The 8166-nt window shown below is 35.1% G+C and overlaps 1 pseudogene; it reads left to right on the top strand.

The window, feature by feature from the left end:
• The first annotated feature begins 441 nt into the window (after positions 1-441).
• On the top strand, positions 442-1077 carry LOC139704555 (small ribosomal subunit protein eS6-like; annotated as a pseudogene).
• The last annotated feature ends 7089 nt before the right edge of the window (positions 1078-8166 follow it).

The raw sequence follows: 8166 nt of genomic DNA on the forward strand, positions 1-8166 counted from the left end.
TTTATTTTGGAAAGTTTTACATCTACAAAAGTGTTAGAAGAGTAGTACTGGGACCCAGGAGAGCTAGTAGTTAGTACAATGAATACCTACAATTTTTAACCAAGATTCATCATTTTTTAGGATTTGGCCACATTTGCTTTTTCTCACATTTTGTCCAAATATCTATTTCTATCTCTCTCACTAAAAATTGTGAGAGAAAGCTACAGGCACCGAAATCTTGATCCTTAAAATTTCAGCACATATACCAAAGTATTTTAAAAGTTAATGTCATCTCATTGGTAAACAGTAAGTAATTAGAAGGTAGAGTAAAAAAACATATTCTTTGCAGTGACAAACAAAAAAAAATCATGTTCTGGTCCATTTTGCTATGACAAAATACCATAAACAATAAAAATATGGTCTTTTTTTCATGGTTCCTTGTGGGCGATCAGTTGTACCAAGATGAAGTTGACTATCTCCTTCGCAGCCACTGGCTGCCATAAACTAATTGAAGTGGACGATGAATGCAGACTTCGTACTTTTTATGAGAAGTGCATGGCCACAGGAGTTGCTGCTGATGCTGTGGACAAGGAGTGGAAGGGTTATGTGGTCTGATGAGATTTCACCATGAAGCAGGATGTCTTGTCCCTTGGGGATGTTGGCCTGCTACTAAGAGACATTCCTGTTATAGACCTAAGCGAACTGGAGAGAGAAAGCACAAATCTGTTCAAAGTTACATTGTGGATACCAATCTGAGCATTGTCATCTTAGTGTTAAAAAAAAATAAAAAGGATATTCCTGGACTTACTGTGCCTCATAGACTGAGACCCAGGAGAGCTAGTAGAATTCACAAACTTTTCTCTCTAAGGAAAATGCTGTTTATCAATATGTTGTCAGAAAAACCCTTGAACACGGAAGGTTAAAATCCCAGGATCAAAGCACCAAAGATTCAGCATCTTGTTACTCCAGGTGTCCCACAACACAAGTGCCAAACTTTCAGCCAAGAGAATGAAAGAAGCCAGAGAAAAACGCCAGGGACAAATCACCAAAAGACACGGGCTGTCTTCTCTGAGAGCTTCTGAATCCAGTCAAAAATAAGAATCAAGAGTAACAAATAAATAAAATCAGGCCTTCAAAAAAAACAATAATGTATTTCTCACAGTTCTGAAGGGATTCAGGGTCTGGTGAGGGCACATTTCTTGGTTCATAGACACCACCTTCCTGCTGTGTCCTCAAATAGAGGAAGGGTAAGCAGGTTTCTGTGGCTTCTTTTATAAGGACACTAATCCCATGAATGAGGGCCCCACCTTCCTGACCTAATCATCTCCCCAAAGACCACCTCCAAATACTTACTCTCACCTTAAAGGTTTAAATTTCAAGATATAAATTTTGGAAGGACACATTCAGGCCAAAGCAATTAATGAAATATGTTGGGCCTAAATAAATAAAACCATGAAACATGTAATGAAATATATAAAAGACAATCTGTACTTCCCAAATTAATTCCTGTATGCATATCATAAAATATCCAATCAGAGTTGGTCTGTATTTTTTAAAATTTAACGAGCTCTCTCTAATGTTGATCAAAAAGAACCATCAGGCAAGAATCGAAAGAACAGTTTTGAAAAGAAATTAAAAAGAAAACTACTCCTATATTCAGGCTTCTAGTGAACCATACACTATAGATACTGACTTTAGTAGAATGTTTTAGCCCCATTCTACCATTATGACTTGTCTGATCTATGAGGTGTGATGTAACTTCTCAGGATTGCAGGTTTCCCATCTATAAACACACATGAAAATACCTGTCCTGCAGAGTTTATGTGAAATTCCAAGCAATCCATTAAAGAATGTGGGATTGATTATATCTAGACAACAAAGAAAATCTTAGTGTATATTTCAAGGATTATTTTTTAATTCCTGGAGAGTACAATCAATTTAGATCCAAAATAAATTTCAGCTCTGCATAAACACTATTACAAAAAAAGAGAATTTAAAAATAAAAATAAAGAAATAAGCCTTAGAAAAGAAATACACACTAAAATTATCAAATAAATGTAATAGTGACTTTTTTACTTTATACTATAAATCATAAAATTTATACATAGAAATTTTTCAGAAGAAAATGCATCTAAATACTAACCATTAATAGTATTATTTTAATTTTATTATTAATACTATTAAATATTATTAAATCTTTTATTCAACTTTTCTGCATTTTCCAAAAATGTTACAAGAAGCATATATTCACTTTAGGATGAAAATATTTTTTGAAAAACAAATCAAAATAACTACATTAGGCTGGGGTTGTGGCTCAGTGGTACAGCACTTGCCTGGCACATGTGAGGTACTGGGTTCGATCCTCAGCACCACATAAAAATAAATAAATAATATAAAGGTGCTGTGTCCATTTACAACTAAAAAAATTTGAAAAAAAAACTACATTATACTGAGGACAAGTGTGGGCTTTCATAGAAGCACACAATTCCTTTTTAATATCTTTAAGAGCAAAAAGCACTTCATTTTTCCAAGGTAAATCAAAAGTCAGAAAAAACTTCAGCAAGGAAAATCAATTTGAGTGAGTTCTTATAGACTGAATAAGGAATCAAAGAGAAGAAGAGGTAAAGACAAAAACCAGGATATCCTGGGCTAGGGATGATTAGGTTTATTTTCCATGTTGAGGATTTTTTTTTTCCTTCCCTCTACAGGTAGCAAAGAGTGTTACATTCATCACTGGGCAGATATCTGAATGATTGAATTAATTAATTAATTAAATGATAGAGATTGAAATGGGAGATATTAAGCTAGTGAGAAATATAATGAGATTTCTGACAGCTGAGGGACACATGGACTTTTAAAGAAGATGAAGAAGTAGCCTTAGGAGACTAAGGCGAAGGTAATAAAAGGTGAAGCCTCCTTGGTGAAAGATGGGAGCTAGAAGGCTAAGACTGTTCATCTGCCATGTGCTTGAAGCCACATTATAATGTCAGCCTCTTAACCCTTACCATGCCTCTACTCTACTATTATCGTGCATTTTCTCTTTACTCTTCATTGAGGAAGTCTTGAACATAAGCTACCATATCATTTGTTATATCCCTTCAGTACCTAGGCAGTGCTTTCATAAAAGGAGGATAATAAGAAGAGTTGTAAAAGGGAACAAGAAAAAAAAAAGGAAAGAAGAAAGTTAAGATAGGAAAGAAACCTGTGGGAAAAATACCAAGGGACGACTGAGACACTTTTGTGGATAATGAGAAGAATTTTTAAGATCCCTGTAACTGAAATAGTGCCCACTCACATGAAGAAAATCACCAGAAAGCTTTCATTTATGGCTATTCCAATGATTTGCACATAATTCCTATTTTTACCTCCTTTCTGCTGTTTGTCTTCATCTCAGTTTCTTTTGCTTTGTAAAATGGACCAGCCAGTGGATGTACTTCCTAAATACAATCCATGTGCCATTGCTGTTAGTAGACCCATGGCCACCTTTATTTCACAGCTGCACTGCTCAAGTTTCCAAACCGTCTTCAGTCTCAGTGCAGAAGAAACACACTTCCCATTTCAGCCCAAATTTTCACTGTGCTATATGAATTCTTACTTTAAATAACACAAGACAATAATATACTGAACAACATGGTCAGAACCAAACAGCTAACACTGCTATTATTTGCTAATGGCAATATAACTTGATCTGGTACATTTCCACTTACGTACCTATAGATCTTCCTTCACAGTGCTGAATAGAAATATTTCCTTGCCTCCCAGGAACAGTTTTTTTTAAAGATATTTTTATCTATCTGAATCTGAATAACCAGGAAGGAAACCATGTATTATCTCTTCAGATTTAGAAAGAAAAAAAAAACTCTATTTTTATAAGCTACATTGATCACATCATTTTTTTTTTTACTGCTGGCAAAGGTACAGAGCCTAATGAGTAAAAATAAAACTGTAAGTATGTATGCACACTCACCACACACACACACACACACACACACACACACACACAACCTTTTGAGGAGCAACACCAGTTTTTATATATAGCACATTTGAGGAGTGTTGTTTATTACAACTTGGTAAATATTTTTAAAGACTTGTTTTGATGGAAGCTGTGTTTCTTCTAAGAAGAAAGGTTTATGGAGGTATTGTAGCAGCTTAGCATATGCAAATAAGTAGCATTTATGAGCTGTAAAGAGGGAGTCTGGCATGAAGTTGTGCAGAACATACAATGAAAATGCACAATTTTGCCATTAAGTTGCAACTGCATATCTAAAAGAAGTCACAGTTGTACACCTCTTGTGCATGCATGCTCTCACATAAGAAGACTATATCCATAACCCTGAAATCCCAGAAGATATAAGTTGGAGGATAATTATTTATAATACAAGGGATTTTATAACATACTTTTTAAAATGCTCTTATTGTACTTAAAATGTTATTTTGTATACAGAACTGTGCCTGTATGAAATCAATTAAAATCATATCTATTTTGATAGATCTCAATGGCAAAGTGAGGTATAAAGTGATGTACATCTGTTAGGTAGAGTGAGGTATACTTGAAGAATATAATCAGAACATATTCCACAAAACTAAAAATAAATGAACTACCTTAAAATTTGTTATTTTTTAAATTTCAGTAATATCTTTAGCCAGTGTACAAGAAAGGCAAGTATTAATTCAAATTTGCACATAGAATTCAAGGAAAGCATCACTATTTTTTTCCTGCATAATTGAAAGTTTATTGTATAATTAGACAGATTGCTGACCCCAGGCACACACCACATTAGCTTCCAAACCCATCTCTAAAGAAGCCAGGCTGCTACTGTAAGGTTATCCTGTGTTATGGTTTACATATTAGGAGTCTTCCAAAAGCTCATGTGTAAGTGAGACAAGTTTTAGAGGAGAAATGATTGGGTTATGAGATACTTAACCCAATCAGTGAATTAGTATCTGGTGGAATTAACTGGACTTTAATGGAGAGTATGAAGGGTATAGCTGGAAGAGGTGGATCATGGGGGACATGCCTTTGGGACATATATTTGATATCTGGTGAGGAGATTCTGTCTCTCTCTGCTCCTGATCATCATGTGAGCTGTTTCCCTCCACTACACTCTTCCACCATTATGTTCAGCCTCACCTCAAGCCTTGAGGAATGGAGCCTCCTGTCTATGGATGGAGACCTCTGAAACCATGAATACCTAAATACACTTTTCCTCTTCTAAATTGTTCTTCTTGGGTCTTTTAGTCACAGCAGTGAAAAAGCTGACTAAAAATCTACTAATTGTAAGGTTTTAGACAAGTCATACTATGAAAAATTTTTTAATAGTCTCAAATAGTGACTTGAAATAATTCTCAAAGTATGATTCCCTGATCAGTAGCACCAGTATCACCTGGAAACTTGTTAGAAATGCAAATCATCAAGCTCCACCCCAGACTTAATGAATCAGAAACTCTGGGGATGGGGGTCCAGAAATCTGTTGTTTAACAAGCCCTTCAGGTGATTCCACTGAAGTAAAGTAACAAAGAGATTCCTAATATATGCATCCATCTGTTTACAGCTTTAGACAATTGTTTTCAAACTCTGCTTCTTGGAATGCTAACGCTTTGTCCCAGGGCCCTCTGATGGGGAGTTATGAGGAGAGGAGGAGTACAAGAACATCTGTTTTAGAAATACAGTGCAAGGTGCCTGCAGTCCTTGCAGGTGTGAATGTGAAGTCAGTAGCTGTGATTCCAAGTTCTGAATGCAGAAGAGAGGCGGAAACTAACAGAAGGCACAGGGAGAAAAGAAAAAAGACAGCAAAGATAAGGGGAAGAGGCAGGGAGAAAAGAAAAGGTAGATTATTCAGTCAGCTATTTAAAAAAGAAAATCTACAAAACATGATCCAGGAATCAAAATAAATGAATGTACACTCTGGATATGTATGATACAACAATATGGGAGATCTTAATAGTTTTATATTGAATGTCAGAATAAATCATAAATGACTACATGAAACATGATGTAAGAATTAAAAATAACTAAAATGAAATACATGTGCTTTTAAGAAACACACTTAGATCAGATAAAGTGAAGCAAAAAAGACACCAATGAACTGAAGACTTGGGATGATGATTAGTTAATAGGAAAAGACCAGGTGAAGAAGCTGAGGAGGACCACATAGCCAGATAGAAGTTACTATTGAGGCCTGGCCCTTTGTGTTGAATAGTGGATTCAAAACTGGAGCTCATTGCATTAATGAGGGAAGAATGAATGAGCTTAGAGGGCCATGAGTGAACCAATAATGACCAAGAATTGTGGACATCCAATTATATGAATTTGATGTCCATTAATAAATTATAGATTATAATAGTGAAATTATAAAATATGCCTTTGAAAGTGATCATCATGCTTAATCCAAAAAAATAAAAGCTGTCATTATAATTAGGTCATTAAGGCAATAGAACTTTCTCTTACTATAAAAATGTATTATATACTCTTTGTCTATGAGATGTTGACATTTAACAAAAAAGGAAAATGCAAAGAATTCCAGTCCTAGGCAAGATTGGTAAAAATAAAAAGCATCTTGCAGAATTTGCCATGCCATTATTTTGGTACCACTTTTCTCTCCTTCATTATTACCTTCTTCCTGGATTTTCAGGGTTCTCATCTGTGGGGAGTGGGAATCAAGGGGCTACTGCCTTGAGTAACCCCAAATACAGTGTGTTGTTTCTAATCTCTGCCATCCAAACTGATCAAGTCTGTGTCTATTGTTCAAGGTCCAGTTGCTGCCTAACAATGAGAAGCAATTATTCAAATAATTAATCCCTGCTAATGAGCTAGCTACCAGTTAACTCCTCTTAGAGTGATGGCATAACCTAGTTGAAATGTACAGTTTCTTGAAATACCTTTAGTTTACACAAATATTTGAAATTTGGAACTCTGTGGTATGCCATGGAAGGAGATAGTTCTAATCAGAGAACTCCTTTCAAAGCCCACCAACTAATGAGTATGTTATCTTTCTTACACATAAGATTGACCATGTAGGTAACTTTCATTTATAAATGATATTTTTAAAGGATGTATATAAATTCTAGGTAGTGATGGAGGCTAAAATGATGAATTCTAGAAGGCTTGCCCAAGATGCCACTAAAAACTTAAATCCTGCTAAACAATCACATACCAATGGGACCAAAACCATTTTTCCATTCTTTTTCTTTTCCCATTGGGCTTTAATTGAAGGATAGAGATCCTGTTCCCAAGCCTTTTCTAAATAGATCCAAATTTAGATAGAACACTATTTTAACAAATAGATTGAATGAACTTGAATATTCTTTTTAGCTAATACAGTGAAATAAAGGCTGGATACTTTTATATTAGAAATATAGACATAGGTGCATTAGCTGATAATATGTAAAAATTTTTAATTATATTTACTTTCAAAGGAATACCACCCATAAAACAACACAATATTATACTTTTCGCTCTCCTGACACAAAAATAACTTAAACCATGAGTCTCCCTTTGTCTATTAGGCATACACAAGAATTCCTTTAGGGCAGGTACCAAATTTTCTTCCCAACAATTTAAAGCAAAAATATTAAGTGGATTTAGTTCAAGACTTTGCAAAAAAGTATTTACCTTTGTATTAAGATCAGATAGTCAGAACCTTGAGAAAGTTTTGCACCACCTAAGGATATGTGTGTAACAGAAATTACTTCACAAATGGAACCACAGTCTGAAGTGGAACCGTCATGCATTGCTTCCATTAGAGGAAAAAAGAAAGTGTGATCATTTATTCATAGGCACAGATTCAAACCAGATACCTATAAAAAGTTAATGGGAGAATTCAGAACCTCATAAAGGGCTATGGAGGAGCATCCTGTGCCACATCAAATCACCATGCACATCCGCTGTGTGTGGTGTACGTTATGTCTGAGAGGATGCAAATTACACATATAAAAGGCTACCACTATGTTAAATTACAGATATTCACTAGCCTGGACATCCACAATATTTAAGGGACCTTAATCTCAGCTTTTCTGGAGAGAACACTATCAAATGTAACTAAAGAGATTTCTTTTAAACCTAATTTACAGGAGCTATGTATGAAATTTTTCCAGATGTTCAAGGAAATTGAGGCTTTTTCTAACACAGTCCTCAAAAATCTGACCAACCTTGGCCCACTATCCAATCATAGCAGTATCTCACTTCCA

This window comes from Marmota flaviventris, chromosome 2 (genome assembly GCF_047511675.1).
Source record: "Marmota flaviventris isolate mMarFla1 chromosome 2, mMarFla1.hap1, whole genome shotgun sequence".
In the NCBI taxonomy this organism is placed as follows: domain Eukaryota; kingdom Metazoa; phylum Chordata; class Mammalia; order Rodentia; family Sciuridae; genus Marmota; species Marmota flaviventris.